Genomic DNA, 17246 nt, shown 5'->3' with positions numbered 1-17246 from the left:
AGGAAACCTCCAGATGGCAAAGTCCATGCTCTAGGCACACTCATATCCTTTCACATCTGTGACTATGGCCTTGCACGGGCTGTGCAAAGAACAACATTTGAGCTTCCACCACCCTTTGAACTACCCCAGCAGTACAGGGAATGGTCATGAATGACTCGGTCTTATTTACTGGGTCATCAGCCAAACTTTGTAATCTGTATGAAACAATGAATTACTATCAAAGGGATATAAACAGTCCAAAGCAGCTGCAGGGCTCTTCTGGGGGAAAGTGAGGGTCTCGCATTTGTCTTCCACTTATATCAGAATGGGAATAACCTGATGACCTAAGAAGCAGAGTCATTTTGAATACCTGCTCCTTTCTCCCAGGACCTGGAGGGATGGAGTCCTGCATGCCTCGTCTCACTGGTTATCATTATTATGTCATCCAGATCAATCATTTCAAGCTCATTGGGTTGTAAATGCAGCTTTGATCATTCGTTACACTTTGTTAGTATTTATCAGAGCCAGGACTCTGTTAATCTGAAACAGCAGCACTCAAAAAGCAAGGAAACCTGGGCTCCAAGAGCACTTACTGCAAGTTGGAGGGGTGGTGTTTGGGTTTGTTTTCTAAATTACTCACGTCTAAAAATTTCCAAACTGCTGTAGGATACAGCTCTGAAAGGCAAGAGGAAATTTTCACTCTCTCAAGGCAGGCAAAACACAAAGCGCCTGCCGGCTGCTGGAAGCCCATCGCTGCTCCAGCGGATCGGAAACAGGCAGAAGAGAGGGAGTCCTCCGCTGGCAAAAACCTCTTTTATGTCAAAGTATGCGTAAGGCTCCTGGGGCTGATCCACAGCGCGCTGAAGTCATTGAAACCAATAGGCCTAACTCATAAAGTGCTCCGGAGCAGGTCTTTCGCCCGCTTTAACTCCTTGTATGCACCGGCTGCAGCTTATATTGCATTTAGGACAAAGCAAAAGCGTTGTGTTTTAATTCTAAGCCCAGGAACCGAAAGGAGGACTGCACTCCAAATGCTCTCCTTAACGACGACAAGCAAAAATTCTTTAGCACCATCTAGCTAACGTCGAAGGTAACCCACATTGACACTTCTTCCTACAAAGCTGCTCTGCTACCGACACTCCCTGGCTTGAGCCTGCAGACTTCAAAAGCCGAAGAGATGGGGGCCGCATGCTGATGAGGAGAAGGAGAGGACGGGTTTTAGCCAAATACCCAAGAGAGGAGCGGGCATTTCACATAGAGCCAGATGGGCCACCGATTGTTGGCCACGGGAAGTACAAGTGGGAATTTCAGAAAACAATTTACACAGTACCTTGTTGAACAACCTGAGAAACAGCAGGTTTCATAAATTTACACAGTACCCGTTGAACAACAGCAGGACACAGGAAGGGACAAGAATACCTTTTTTTGCTGAAATGTCAGAGAGAAGGCAGATGAGAAAAAACGCTGTGGAAGCAAAACTGAATGCAGGAAGATTTGGTAAAGCTGAATAAAATTAATGGGAAGCGCCTAGAAAAACTTTGAGAGAAAAAATTTTCAGAAACTTTGAGAGGCAGTCAATCAAAGTCCTTCACAAGTTCATGCAGTATTTGCTGAAATATTCCTGTAGGTAAAAAAAAACAGAATAGAGTAAACAGTTCAAAACAGACCGGTATTTTGGAATGAGAGAGCTGGAATTTTCCTTTTTGAAATCAATTTCTTTCTTAAGATTTTATAATGTTGTATTATTATACAAAATGTAAAACTAAAACCCCAGAAAACCGAGTTAGCGATATACATTAAATTTTTTCTAAAAGGAACATTTCAGAGTCCCCTTTATAAACCTATTTTGTGGAAAAATGTTAAGCTGATGGATATTGCATTTCAGAATGTAGCCAAATAGCAGGAACTCAAGAAAAGGATTTTCCCCTTAAAAAAGGTTTCATGAAAAATTTTCAAAAACTTCTTTTTTTCTTAAAGTTCTGATAAGAAATCAGTTAATTGGGACTGCCTGCAGCATAAGGCACAATCCTCTAAAGAGCTATTTGACTTGGGAACCTCCCTTTTCTAAAAATTACTAATGAAGTATGAATTCACCTAAATCATTGTTCCTTGTAGGACTGAATCTTTGTCAGAAAAGATTACGTCTTCACCTTTCATGGCTTTGTCAAGGAAAAAGAATTAAAATATACAAGAATAGGAAGCATTTTGTTTTAGCACTGGCCCAATTATTTGTTTACATTTGGGCCTTCAGAAAAATTCAACTGAGTTTTATTTTCACAACCGACTAAAACAATATTGTAAATTTTGATCTCCATCTTTTGACCATGGCAAGTGGGTTGGAACAAGATGATCTTTTAAGGACCCTTCCAACTCTAACCATTCTGTGATCCTATGATTCTCTGACCTAATTATTTAAAAACACTTACTAGGCATTCTTAACCCTACACACACACAGTGTTTGTCTTTGTTTTTAAAAAAATGACCCAAAATCATCGCATACCATGTTTCCACAAGTAAGGACTATGGGCAAACTGATGCCTTTTTATTTAAGCACTTGTACCCTGATTTTTAAACTAGAAAGACACAATTTCAAGCCCTAGGCTAACTTGTGGGCCAATATTAAAATCAGTTTGTGTGTAGAGCCTTCCGCATGTGCCTGTGCTCCAAACTAAGAGATGAAAAGAGGCAGCAATATCTCCAGGCTTGGTGATCACCCGAAAGCTTTGCACCCCGCAACCACAGCAGGCTGATCGCAGCTCCTCAGCCTAGATAAAATAGATATCACCTTCCAAAGGCTGGCTATATAGACCATACTCTGCAGAAAGGTGCTCAAAGGTCCACATTTTGAGGACAGGGCTTGGGTGAGGACAGGAGGAGGAGAAGACTGCAAGGGGAGCACAACCCCTTCCACAGCAATACAGCAAACCTCCGCCACACCAGGTTACGCTCAGCGTCACACCATGTAATGTGGTCAAAAACTAGCGGAAAAAGGAAATTGCACTGAGTCTAAGAAAACCAGCACTACCTACCGAGCGCTGTGGTGGAGATGCTGAGCTGTGCGGTGCCAAAGAAACGGGAGCCAACGCTCCCACCAGCCCTCCTGGCTACCCAGCACGTGGCCACCTCCTGCTGCGCTGCCCTCCAGCTAGCGTGGCAATGCTCTCACGCCTTTGCAAACCGCCTATGTTGGGTTGGATTTGCTTACTTTAAGGAGAGAATTGAGGAAAGCGTTCTTGTTTGCTTTCCCTTTTTACCTGCCTTTATTGGGATATTTCATTCCTTTACAATTCAGCTTATACAAAACACTGTCAAAATGCACGCAATGGAACTGCCTCTGAGACTCTGAGCATATACTATTCCCACGCCCTCTCACACCCTGTAATAAGCTTTTTATTTTACTATAATTAACACTCAGGAATCAGTCCCTGTTTCCTTAAAATCACAAACAGCCCTACGCTTAGTATTTTGCTGCTGCTTTTGCTTTACCCGCTAATAACCCTTTCCCCTCCCTGAATTGCTTTCATATACTCGCTGTCTTTCCAGCCACTACATGTGGAATTTGGACTTCCTGATTGCTTCATTAAGTCATTTTTGCCTAAATACTGTATATTTCCTACTGAAAAAGTCTGTGCCTGTGAAATCAAGGCATACTTTATTCGACCCAGACACACATATTTTGGGGAGATGGACCATTGGGTGAGTACAGACCTTCAGTCATATTCACGAGACGTTTAGTGAATGTATTGCAGGTCCCCTTATTAAATACTTCCAAATTTCAGAGTAACATTTTGACATACAATGCCAGCATATACAGTTTTATTCCTGTAGAAGACAGGTGAATATTTCCAGTGCTTCCAAATAAGCCAGGCACTTATATCTCCACTTACAGAACTGATATAGGCAATTAGGAGCCTCAGCCTCATTGAAAAACTAATGAAAATAAGCTAAAATTGGGATTTTTAACCTAAGTCACGTAGACCATTTACAATATTTTATGGTCTTTATCTTCAAATAAAGGTTGCACATAGGACACCTCAGCTTGAATTTGTGTCAACTTAACATCTCCCCCCGCAAAAAAGGAGTTGTTCAACACCAGTGGTTCAGGAGAACCCACTATTGGTAATTTTAAAGAATAAAAAAATGTAGCAGTTACACAGGAATAGGATCCAAACCCCATCGCAGCTGGTGGCTTTCCATTTAACATGATCAGGCTGATTATATCGACTGATGGAGGGGACAGAAACCGACTCTTTTGGCTTCATACAAGGAAATGCCTTTTTATCTGAATAATTATTATTATCGTTAAAACAAAATGTATATTTTCTTAGCTTTTTATTTACAATATAAAGTGCTTTCCACAGTAAATCAACAAATATGAGTATTCATGTCACCAAGTGCTGATGATTAAAAATAATTACTTTAATGGTAGCTGGCCTGATGCCAAACATGATTAGCTTTCGCATTTCAAGCATGATAGTAGATAATTTACATCTCCTTTCACACCAATACGAAACTACTCCTAATGGATTCTATTTTAGTTTTTATGAATTAATAGAAATTTAGTGTCCAATGCACTATATTATAGCCACCCTTTGCTTTCAAAACCAAAGAATTGTTTCAAAAAAGGGCAGAAAGTATCCGAATCACAGGATCCATAGCCAATAAACTCGGCTTCCCTGCTGACAGCGTCCTTGCCTGTGCCCTTAGAGCTGTCAGAGGCAGAATAAGAAGAAAACTTTCTCAAACAGGCCAGAAAATCCTGTTAAGAGGGAAAAAAAACCCTGTGGAGGAACCCAAGGCTTCTCTGCCAGGACGCGTGCAGGTTGAAGCCCCTCTCTCCTGAAGCGCAAGGCATACCTCCCACCTGCTCCAGTGAACAGGATTTTATTCTGGGAATAGTGAAGGAAATTGGACATTTGCCTTTTAAAAACATCGCAAGCTGTTCAAGGACCTGGTGGGTAAAAACAGGAAATATATTTACATTCTTTTACAGTAGTTTTAAAAACCAGTTGCCTTTTACCTACCCATTAGGTCTGAGTACAGAGCCCTGAGCTCATCCCGTGGGGATAAACACTGATTTACCCATGCAGGATCGCACTTGCCTGCCTCAGTTCAGGCTTGGAGCATCAAAAACATCTGAATGCTCTTTGTGAGAAAAGGGAAGAGCACATGAATTCCCCTCCACCTGGTTTGAAAGGTTCTGCCCATAGGAAATGTGGAAATTCACAATACAGCAAGAAGACACAGTTTGGTGGGGTTCACAGGCAAGTGGAAAGGTCTGAAGGACAACCTTAGCTTTGAAATATGTGTATGGATACAGGCAGGATCACTGCTTTTTGTCTGGACAGGAGCATACATGAACACCAAGGCAAAAAATACCACAGACACTAATCCAGTGAAGGACTCGCTAGGCATCTGAAACAAGAATGAAAAGTAAGGTAACGCCTTGCAGCCAGCAGGCTGGAAGAAAAGGGAGGTTGAAGCTCTCACAAGTCAAACCTTGGTAATTTGGTTTCCCCTTCATCCCCAGATCTCCATCTCCAATGGGCCCAGCAAGGCTCCAAGCTGTGCCGGTACAGGACCAGCACCCTGGTCTGAAAGGTATAAACAATTGTGATGGCCACATGAAGATGGAACCTGTGTTGTCAAAGAACAAGTCTGGGAGTGGCATCCAAAAAAAGCACAACTAAGAAGAAGCAAAAAAGAAGCACCCTCCCTCCCCAGCCTGGCTACCTTTCCTCAGTGATACGGGACAGAATTTCAGTTGTCCGTGATGCCCTAAGAAAGCCTCAGGGCTGCAATAATGAACCCAACCCAAGTGAATGAGTTTCACAGGACCTGTAAGCACTCATTTTCTTTTGCTGGTCACCGATGTGAAGAAAATACATTGGTCAAGTTTAAGCCTTCACCTTTCAGCCCACTGCTGACGTAGAACATAAACACTTCCTGTGAAATTCTTCCAATTTACATTTCAATGGACCACAACCCTCAAATACACTGACATTAAAATTTCCAGTACTGGCAGGCTTAGAAAAACAGAGCAAATGGACGTGGTGCTGGTTTCCTCATGCTGCCTCCCAGGTTTCATTCTTGACCTTCTATAGGCTCCTATAGGGACTGACGGGAAACCAGACCTTGATGTCAGGTCGATGCTTGGCTTGCACAGAGAGTCCCAACCACAGCAGCAATTAATGCTGCTTGTGATGCTGGTTTTTAACGGGTGGACAGCTGGTGCTGTTTTTCTGCAAAGGTCACTCTCACCACTTCCCAGAGGCTGTAGAGCAAATATTTGGAGGAGGGAAGGTTGGGGGAAGCGCAGAAAAAACTGGTGGGCTCTACCAGTTGGAGCAAATTTGGAATTGCTTACTTAGAGATAAAATTCAGTATCACAACAGGAAATCCCGCGGCCCGTCCCCATCCCCTAGACTAATTGCTGTTGGTCTGGCAGTACACCCCTGTCGCTGAGCCATCCCTGCTCGCTAGAAAGAGCTCCCAACAGCCCCCCCTCCTTTCACTTTGGCAGAAATCCGAGCATATCCTCCGCACTCCGATTTAAAGTAAACCGCCATGTCATCGCCCTAGCACAAAAACACACAAATACCCTCCCACCTTCGTAAAGAAGCAAAACATTAAGCTTTATGGGTACAACAACTATTATAAAAAAAGCCCGACTATTTAATGCAATGTTGTGGTTGAGAATTTAACCACACAAAAGGCAGAAAATTCAAACGTACAATTCCCACAGAAACCATAACTTGGCCACGTTTCACATACACACGTCAAGGCAGAGACTTTAACAGCGCATTCCCCCTTCTGAATTATTGCATTTGCAGAAGAGGTACAGCTCTCCTCCTCCTCCCTTCCCTTTTCTCCTCTCGTTTTTTTCTCATATACGATTCCCCAATGGCGACATTTATGAAAAATTAGGGGAGGGGATGCCAGGGGCGAGGGAGAGGGGACGACGGCTGTGGGTAATCACACATGCGCTGGAGAGGGTTCAAGAGCAGAGCTTAGCCTCACAGTTGCTTCCAACTTCAGCTGTTTTGCGTCCAGGCCCCCAGGTCCAAGTCCTTCTCTGGGTCAAACGCCAAAGTCTGCATCGCAGCTTAGCCTGATCACACAGCAGCCAGCCCCAGGAGACCCTCCCAAGACCTAACCCTGGAGGGTACCGCCCAAGCGACACCCTGCCGAGTCTCAGCTCCTTCCTTGCGCCTTCAGCGGGGATTTGAATTTTGCCAAGGGTCTACCCAAGTCTACTTGGGCCAATGCGTGCCAGTTTCCTGAATTAATGCTACACTAGGAAATGAGGTGGTTTGCAGCCAGTTCAAGTCACCCCTTAGCGTGAACGAACCGCTACCCTTCACAGGCCAGGCTGACTCAAGTCAGCCTTTGTACCAATCTGGAGCGAGGATATAAGGCATGCATCTGGATTTACAGTAGGTTAGCTTCACCTCTCCACCACTACAGATGGAACAAGACCATTACTGCAGAAAATCACCAAATCTACACTTCTCTGCTCAGCTTTTAGACCAGTAACTGGTGGGGGTGTATATGCAGGCAGCTAAACCTTCCTCCATCCATCAACCTTGCTACTTAATCCCTTCCTACCTGCTCCAGGGAAGGAGGTACAGCAAGCAATAATTTTATTTCTTCCTGATTTTCCAGCCCCAAGGTTGGAGTCAACTTTGCTTGAGTATCTTTACTCATACAAGCAAATGGGCATTTGTACCCAGCGGGCAGCAGTGGATCCAGCCATTGATCCAGGATGCATGCTCACTTGGCCCTGGGCAGTCGCAGAAGCCAGTATGGAATATGTTATACTTAATGTGCTGTGCTGCGTCCATGTCAGCTCTGAGCAGCCTGTCCTGAGTGGCCTGAGCAGTCAGAAATCTGAATTTCTTGGCACTAGCGAGTTTCAGCTTGTAGAGGGGAGAAAGATGAAGTAACTTCTCCATTCGTTGTACAAAAATTAAGAACATAAAAACAGATGAGCCATTCTGAGTTGCCAATGGCCGATCCAACCCAGTATCTCAGTATCTCATCTCCCCCAGTGGTCAGTGGTGGGTGCTTCAGAAGTGAATCTACGCAGCATGGCAATTACAGTGATCCTTCCTCTGGTATAACCTCTCAGATTCCAGCAATCAGTAGTTTTGAGACTTCCTGAGCCAGAGGTTGCATCTGGACCATCATGTTAATAGCTCCCAGTAGACTTATCCTCCATGAATTTGTCTAATCCCTTCTTGAACCCATTTATACTGTTGGCTTCTACAACATCCTGTGACAAGGAGTTTCACACTACACTCGTGCACTGTGGGTGTTGGGGAAGCAGGGGGGAGGAAAACTTCCTTTTTGCTGATTTAAAACCCGCTGCCTAATTATTTCAGGGAGCGCCCTCCAGTTCTAGTCGTATGAACAGCAGTAGAAGTCATTCCCTGGGAACTTGTTCCCCACCATTCAGACTCTTATCAGGTTCACTCAAGCTTAACGTTTCTAGGCTAACCAGTATCTCACACAGACTATTTACTATCCCTCATAACAATGTCATTCCATATATTCACCACCTTTCTCCTTCTGTATTCACTGTAACCCTTCCAATACAGGCAAATTTTCTTTGGTTCTGATAACTAACCAGAGTACGTTATCTAGAAAAGTCTCAAAACCAAATTATTTACCCTGAAAATCCAGATATAGTTATAGAAGAAGAAAAGAAAATGTTCCTTTTGCACTTTGATGGCTTCACTGACTTTAATTGAGCAACTAAGCTGTAACCAGATTTATGTCTAATCTTTGCTCAGCCATCCAAGCCATCTCCTGAGCTCCTACATATACTTATATATAATACTACAATGATATATCATTAGAATATAATGATACGTTAACCTTTCAATAATTACTATAATTGAATTATATAACTATATGATAAAATGCCATGATGATATAACATACACATATATATACATATAACATAACCTTGTTACACGTATACATACATATATGTATGTTATACATAAACATAACAAATATATATTGCAATCTACACCTAAACATAACTTCCTTCAGCTAATTATCCCATTATACCCAAAACAGTGATCACACTCACTAGAAAAACTGAGGGCAGACAGCAGGTTGCACAGTAAAATGAATTTGTGATACTGGTTTTTGGAGACAGCAAATAAAAGACCTGTAGTTTCAGCTCAGCCCAGATGCAGAGAACAAGCCCAGGAAGACTTAGCCGAGTGTGGAATATGTGTCAGACATAAATTCAGTCAAATCCAAGCACAGCAAAGCATGCAGGAATACATACGCTGGTATGGCTGGAGGGCCATGAAGATGCTCAGAGGGCTGGAGCACCTCTGCTGCGAGGACAGGCTGAGAGAGTTGGGGGTGTTCAGCCTGGAGAAGAGAAGGCTCCGGGGAGACCTTAGAGCCCCTTCTCGTATCTGAAGGGGGCCTACAAGAAAGCTGGAGAGGGACTTTTTACAAGGACATGTAGTGATAGGATGAGGGGTAATGGCTTCAAATTGGAAGAGGGGAGATTTAGATTAGATATTAGGAAGAAATTGTCTACAGTGAGGGTGCTGAGACACTGGCCCAGGTTGCTCAGAGAAGCTGTGGCTGCCCCATCCCTGGAGGTGTTCAAGGCCAGGCTGGATGGGGCTTTGAGCAACCTGGTCTGGTGGGAGGTGTCCCTGCCCATGGCAGGGGGGTTGGAACTACATGATCTTTAAGGTCCCTTCCAATCATTCTGTGATTCTATGTGAAGTTTTTAGTGCATACAGATTTTTAAGATCTGCCAAAGAACTATCAAGCATCCCCCTGAGCACATCAGTCAGACAGTTCTGTTCTTCATCCCACCTCCTCTGCAGTTGGTTTAGAAGGGTCCAAGCTCTGCCCTTGTTTCCTGCGGGATTCAGCAGGAGCAAGAGAGGTCCTGTTCAACGCCAGTTGATGTGGGACCCCTCCAATTCCACAATGCCTGTTGCTGTATAGGTTGTCACTGCGTGGAGGTCCAGACACTCTAAGGGAACTGAAGCCTAACTTCCAGTTACACCTCATTTTAGTCATAACACCCAGAAAAAGTTTTAAGGGAATATATCCCAGTTCGGTCATGTTTACCTTCCAGGGACAGCGTGCAGGTCAGAGGGGAAAGCCGGCAATCCATGGGAAGAAGGGAGGGAGACCGGAAATTAGGAGTAAGGAGTTCATAAAAGAGCGAGTCAATGTGCTTTCCTCTTGGTTACCAGTCACTACCTCCTCCTGCCCGGCAACACCATCTCCACTGGCCTGACAGCGATCCTGACATTTAGATCCCGACCCAAGCAAACCAGACAGCAGGACCTTGCAACAGCACCCTCTTCACTGGCTTTGGTGAAATCCTACGGTACCAGCCTTGCATTGCAGCTTCTCACATCGCTCCCTCTTGCCTTCTCCCTCCTCACCCTACTTCTGCTCTTTTTTGACCTGAATTCTGTTGTCCTTTTGATAAAGAAAGATTTCACTGCACCAGGCAAGAAGATGCCATCTTTTGCAAGGCTTCTGTGACCCCAAACAAAACACCAAGTATAGAACAACACCCTAAACCATCCGGCAGAGCTGAGTTTGTCAGTTCTCAGGGCAGCTGGCAGGACTGCAGCAGGCAGCGAGCGAAAGAAAACAGCTTCTGTCTCTGGTGCTGACTATTCCTGGGGCTCTTCTTTCCCCGTCCCCACGCGTTTGCTTTGTCGTTGAAGAAAATGGCTTGAACTTCAGCTGCAAGAACAGAAACAGCTACTCCAACCTATCTCAACTAACTATGTTTCTTTTCTCCCCCAAAGAACATTCAACCTATTTATTTAAAGCCATTTTAAGAGACTTTCAAGCTAAATGGGAGTTTATAAAAATTCCCTGCAGTGAAAGAGAAAGAAAAGCATATTAAAGCCAAAGCAGTACTTTGTATTTACCACATCTCATGCTTTAACTAATTATCCTTCTTTCCCCTACCCATTTTTTTAACAAAAGTTTACCAAAAGAGCGTTGTAGCGATGGCTGCTGCTATGGGATGAGCCAGGCTGAAACCTGCATGCAGCCCCCTGAAATGTTTTAAGTGTTCAGCATAAATATTCCGACAGGGCCAAGTTAACTCCTTGGATTCGGGCTCCATGTTTTCTATCAGTAGGATCACAACAGACAAGCCAAAATCATAGAACCTCTTCATTTGGTAAAGACAAGTTCAATATTGGCCAACAGAAGTTTGGAGAACCAGTTACTGCCTGCCACCAATTAAAAAGTTTGAAGATAATAAGATATACTTAACCAAATACCACATCAAATGACAACACCATACACCCATGTTACCATGGAAGTGCCTACATGCAAGTGTGGAGATAAGCGTTTAAGAGCGATTAAACCTTAGTCAGTTGCCTAGAAATAGCTTTGCTGTTCTCACAGATGGCGCCTGACCAGAAGTTATGGAGCCTGATGACAACCCTTTGGGCTTCTCTGTAACCTTTCATTGCCTTGGTTTGCTCCTTCTTGCTCAGTGACAGCTATGTACACATGGACCTCTCTAAATATATTTATGCGTGTGTGTATTAAACACAAACGTCCATTTTCCCTGAAAGGATTTTAAGAGAGCCAGTTAACGTCTGCAAAGCATAAAGGAGACTGAAAGGCACTCTGTATATGCACTGTATCACTCTTACTGCACCTAACAGTCACTTAGGTGGTGTCAAGCAAGGGAGATGTGAAAATGGGAAAACTCCCCACTTGGTGTAAAATAAGGCACCTGGCTCCTTCTTTGCCCACTGCCTGTGTTTTGCAGGTGAAGCAAGGCAGGGAGAAGCTCACCAACCCAGCTCACAGCCCGACCATTAATGTGGAGTCAGCTTGCGCTGCTGCGTAAGGCTGCAAGATGTGGTGATCCGTGAGCAGAAGTGCTGCCCACTTGGCTGTGGGGGTGATAACACCCAGCAGAAGGTGTATCGGGCATCGGAGCAACGCAGCCTTGTCTGATGGTTTTTAAAAGGATTGCAAGAAAACCTCAACACCTCTACACAAAGTTTTCCAGTTGGGCCACCAGCATCCGTACTTTTTGTGCTGTCATGCCTTGCATATTTGGCTTACAGGCATTTTGGCTTGTGTGGACCCAGGAAAGCATCAAACTGACAGACTGTAGAAGACAACCCCCATGTCCTGTGCCTGGGAGGGAATTCCAGAAACCACCCTGCACATGCTGCTCCTTTGAGGCAAGATGAGCCACAAGTAGGTCCTCCTTGACACAGGTTTGTCTACCCTGTTCTTAAGGATGTCCAGTGACAGACACCGGCTTTCCCAGGCAATCTGGCCCAGGGTTTCACCAACCTGCACCACTAAGGAATCCTTTCTAATGCCTACCACCATATTTTTTCTCAGAGGGGAGGAAGAAGAACAAACAGTCTACCCAGCCTTTATTAGCAGATACAATCTTCAGTGTCTTCTTGGTTGACCTTGTCTACTAAAGCATACTGAGAGCTAATAATAATAATAATAATTAGCACTTATATAGCACTTAATCCTCAAAGCACTTTACAAACATTAGCTAATTAACTAAAAGGCAGGTTATATACGTGTCTGTACATATAAATAAATAAATAGAAAAGATCTGGGAAGTCTGCCACGTTCATTCTTGCAGAAGCAAGGTCTTGCAAACTGCCTGCACTACACAAATCTTACTGCTTTCAGTAACACGTCATGCCAGCTTGGTTCAAAGCCTGCAGTTTAGCTTATGAGTGTGTACTCTGCCATCCATGTAGACCTGCAATGTAGGGAAATATCTTTAGGACAGCCCTGAGATGGTACTAATTAAGCAGTCTGAATTAATTTAATATTCAATAGGCTTATTTTCCAACATGAGGAGTTGCTAATGACTGTAAATACTTGCATTATCATTGCTAGCCACTTTAAATAATTGCTAGATACCAATTAAACTAGCAGAAAAAGAAACAAGGTCAGGGAAACACCAGCATTTTCAGTCTTCCACCATCTTACACAAACCCCTATATATTTTGTTTTCTTTTCCTTTCAACCCAAATCCCACACAATCTTATGGACAACCTCATTTTGGGAACGGTTTCTCCTTAAACTGAGCTACCTCACATGACAAGCTAGGGGCTACTTTTGTCACATCTTTGAAAACTGTGGCAGTGGGGCCAGAGGTTGTGGCAAAGCGGAGGTTAAGACCTGCACAAAGGTGTTGAGCTGTGTGGGCTGGCACAGGGACAGGGAGGCTGGGATCAGCTTGAGGGGCAGGCTGTACAAAACGCCACATTCAGTATCTCCTCATCTCTACTTACGTGTGTCCCTGCACTTCGACGCAGTTATGGGCTGTCCCAGAGACATGAAGCCCAGCGGTAGTGGGCAACACTGTCCTTGCTGACAGTTTTTGCTGCTCCCATCCATCTCTCAGATGGCCTGAGCAGCCAGATGGAGATGGCAACTGCCTTTTGTATTTGCCCCCACCTTTCCCTTCACCTCCTCCTCTTTTGTATCTTCTAACGTTATGACTGAGCTCGAGATTCAGATCCGTTCCAGACTAGTAGCCTGTGGCAGCAGACTCAGGCGATGAGACTCCATCAAGATAAAAAAAACTCTGGCAAAATAATGAATGCAAATGTATGCAATGTAAATGCAAGGCCACCACGCTGACTTGTGGGCAAGGTGGTGGTGATACAGTGAGATAAAATTCATGTTCTGCCTGCCTCCCTTAGAAAAACAAAAAGAAAACTCCTCTATAAAAATAAAATTAAAAATGCTGTTCTCCTTGTACTTTGTGTACATGAAATGTGACTTGGCTGCAAATGTTGGCTGTGAAATCCCTCCCTGGTCTCAGCTTTTCCCTTGCACTGGCACATGTACACATGTGTACATGCAGCAGACACAAGGTGCCACACATACCATTTCAAAGCAAGAAGATTTAAACTTCTGTGAGAGCAAAAGCAAAGACCTCTACCTCTTCTGATGGCCTCTCCAGATCCTCTTGTGGAGTGGCAAGGGCCAGGTCCAGTTTTTCTACAGAAAGGCCTTAGAGTCAGTGTAACATCTGCTTCAACACTCTGGATCCCCTCCTCAGACAGATCTCTGCCTTGCACACCAGTTCTTACTGTGAATTCTCTTTAAAGCTGTTAAAAAAATTTTAAAAAGTGTCAAAAAAGTGACCGGCAAAAGCTGAACACCTACCTATTTTCAAGTGAACCACAGCTCCTCCTGCAACAGGGTAAGTCTTATACGTGGTTACACCACTGCAAATCCATACTGTCACCCCCAGATTCATATCATGACACCTGACAGCAGTAACAGAACTTGTTAAATTGCAAGGGGGAACAAGAACTTGCTTCCAATCGCCCAGGTATAACACCCACAGAAGGCAAAGGGAATTGTACCAGGCAGCTGATAATTTAAAGCTTTATATTTTAATTTATTCTCTTTTAAGAAAGGAATCAGACTTGAATATGAACCTGAGATGTGCTCGCCAAACACCTAAAATATTCCTGCCACCACAACAAAAGCAGCACTTGTGTCATTTTTTATTTTACTCTATTTATTTTTCCTCGTTGCAGCGGAGTCCCTCCCTCTCTGGATACAGCTGGACCATCTCTGCCAGAGGACATCCCTGGGGCTCAGAAAAACACTTCTAAAGAGCCTTTTTTTTTTTTGCATTTGGAATGCAGTAGATGATATCAAGTGTCATAAATGTTCAAAACATTTCCCAAGGGACCGTACTCCTATAAATTCTTCACACATACGCTGCTTCACGTTCCACATGCCAAGTGCTGTGCTGTCCACAGACCTGCTGGTGTTGTGGTAGGAGCCGGTATACAGATTTGCAGGGAAGTGCACCTGCTGCAAATTGGACCAGTGGCTCCCAGTGCCCTTCAGGACTATACACAAGAGAAAGTAAGCTGTACTTAAATACATGAATCCCATAAGATACCAACTCTTTCATTTCTGTGAAGGCTTAAGTTAAAGCACTTTTATAGTTGTAGAAATTACTAATCGAGAGGCTGACAGATCTTTCCAAAAACAACGAGAAAAACTATTATTTTCCTTTTGGCTTGGTGTTCACATAATAAAATTTTGATATCTGCATGTTTCCTCAGATTTAACACACTCAACAGATGCCCAGAGAGAAAAGAAATAATTTTGTTCACAAACAAGTATACTTCAGAAATGGTGCACCAACATTCGAAAACTAAATCCACCTACATGTACTAAGACTTATTATGGTGCATGCACATATTTGAAAACATCTGTGTGTAAGTTTAAGTGTATTACAGAAAACCCTGGAGTAGTCACCTGATATGTCCCCAAGGTCTTCAGATGCATTGTTTGCTATCCAGAGAGCCCATGAAATGAAAGTTGCAGATCCACAAGCCTCACTAAGCAGCATTTCCAACCTCTGAAGTCCCTCTGTGAAGCTAAAGCAGACGTGGGACCTCAGCAGGCTGAGCAGAACTGGAAATGGAAGTGCTTAGAGCGCACCTTTAAAGTTTTATTTGGAACCTGTTGGAGATTCATTTGGACCTGTTGGAGCGGGTCCCAGAGGAGGTCACGAAGATGCTCAGAGGGCTGGAGCACCTCTCCTATGAAGACAGGCTGAGAGAGCTGGGGCTGTTCAGAGGGGAGATTTAGATTAGATATGAGGAAGAAATTGTTTACTGTGAGGGTGGTGAGACACTGGCCCAGGTTGCCCAGAGAAGCTGTAGCTGTCCCATCCCTGGAGGTGTTCAAGGCCAGGCTGGATGGGGCTTTGAGCAACCTGGCCTGGTGGGAGGTGTCCCTGCCCATGGCAGCGGGGTTGTTACTAGGTGGTCCTTAAGGTCCTTTCCAACCTAAACCATTCTATGATTCTATGATTTTATCTTGTTTATCCTTCAATGGGAAAGCATGCTCTGATTTTTGGCGTTCTTAGCATCACCACAGTCTCCATCAACCTAGAAATGAGGTGAAGAGCCAGTTGATAAACAAAAAAAGGAGAAGCCAAAGTATTTGAAGACGCTCCACTGATACGTCAACACCATATTCCTTACTTCTATCATTCGCCTTGCTGGAGGGGTGGCTGAGCCCTTACAGGGAGCGGGTGGGAGCCCTCCCTCGCCCTGGGGCAGTGCACGAGAAGGAGCGGGCACAGACACCGTCCCTGCGCTCAAACCCCAGGAGAGAACACAATAGAGGGAGTCGCTTCTGCAGCCATGCGAGGTCTTCGCCTCACAAGGAAGAGGACTCACCATCGCATTGAACTCCTGGCTTTGCATGTCTCCACAAGCCAGAGAAACACCACACCTGCCCCTAGCAAGGAGATGATGTGTGCGGAGATAAATACTCACCCTGCCCACAGGCCTTCAAACACCCACAGGATCCTAGGCTCTGCCCACACCTAATCCTCCCTTTCTGTAATTCCCTTAAAATCAGGCATTAACTAACTTTCTTCCCACCTGTCACAATCCCCAGGAAATCCCAAACTGAATTCACCCCACCCAGCCAGCCCTCGCATGAAAAGGTTGCAGATAGATGGCAGCAACCTTGATAAAATACTTGAAACCAGAATTAATTTAGCAATGCATACACAGATGAGCTTCTCCCAAAAGACACAAGTTGTCTCTTTACCATGTGAACTACTCTATGAAACCAATGTGCTATTTATGTATAAAAATGAAAGGCAATTAAAAAAAAAAGCTGTTTTATGTTGCTCAGCAAGCAATAGCATGACTACATAACCCAACTCTTTGGAGTAAGGGTCTTTACACACCAGTCTAACATTCCTTTGACTCCGACAAAGTGGAATAAAATCTATTTCAAATATATTATTTGATGAAAGCAGATGTCAGCAGATACTGCCTATGTAATTGATATTTGATTTATTCAAGATTTATGCATGCTGTGCCTTAGATTTATTAATGATAATCCCCTGCTCTTGTGTTTAATATAGTGGAACCAAAACATAATTTGCTGGGATCAGTCAGAAATGCATCAAAGTGATTAACTCTACATGCAAACCATTATCCAGTGACATCCCTACTGTGCATAGTGCAAAAGGAGGCAATAATACAGTAATTGGCTTCACTTAAGCAAGTCAGATATTTGCTGTGATTGCTGGTAAAATTTGGTCCCTTTAATCTCAATGGCGCTACTTCCTCACACCCTTCATCCTCCCTTGATGCATCGCTGTTCTCAAAAGAGTCAGAAACTTACACAAAATTAAAAAATCAACAAAAGCAAAACCCCTCTAACAATCTGGCAATTTTACATGAGGA

This window comes from Larus michahellis, chromosome 3 (genome assembly GCF_964199755.1).
Source record: "Larus michahellis chromosome 3, bLarMic1.1, whole genome shotgun sequence".
NCBI lineage: Eukaryota > Metazoa > Chordata > Aves > Charadriiformes > Laridae > Larus > Larus michahellis.
The sequence above is the reverse complement of the archived record's forward strand: the minus strand, read 5'-3'. Positions refer to the sequence as shown.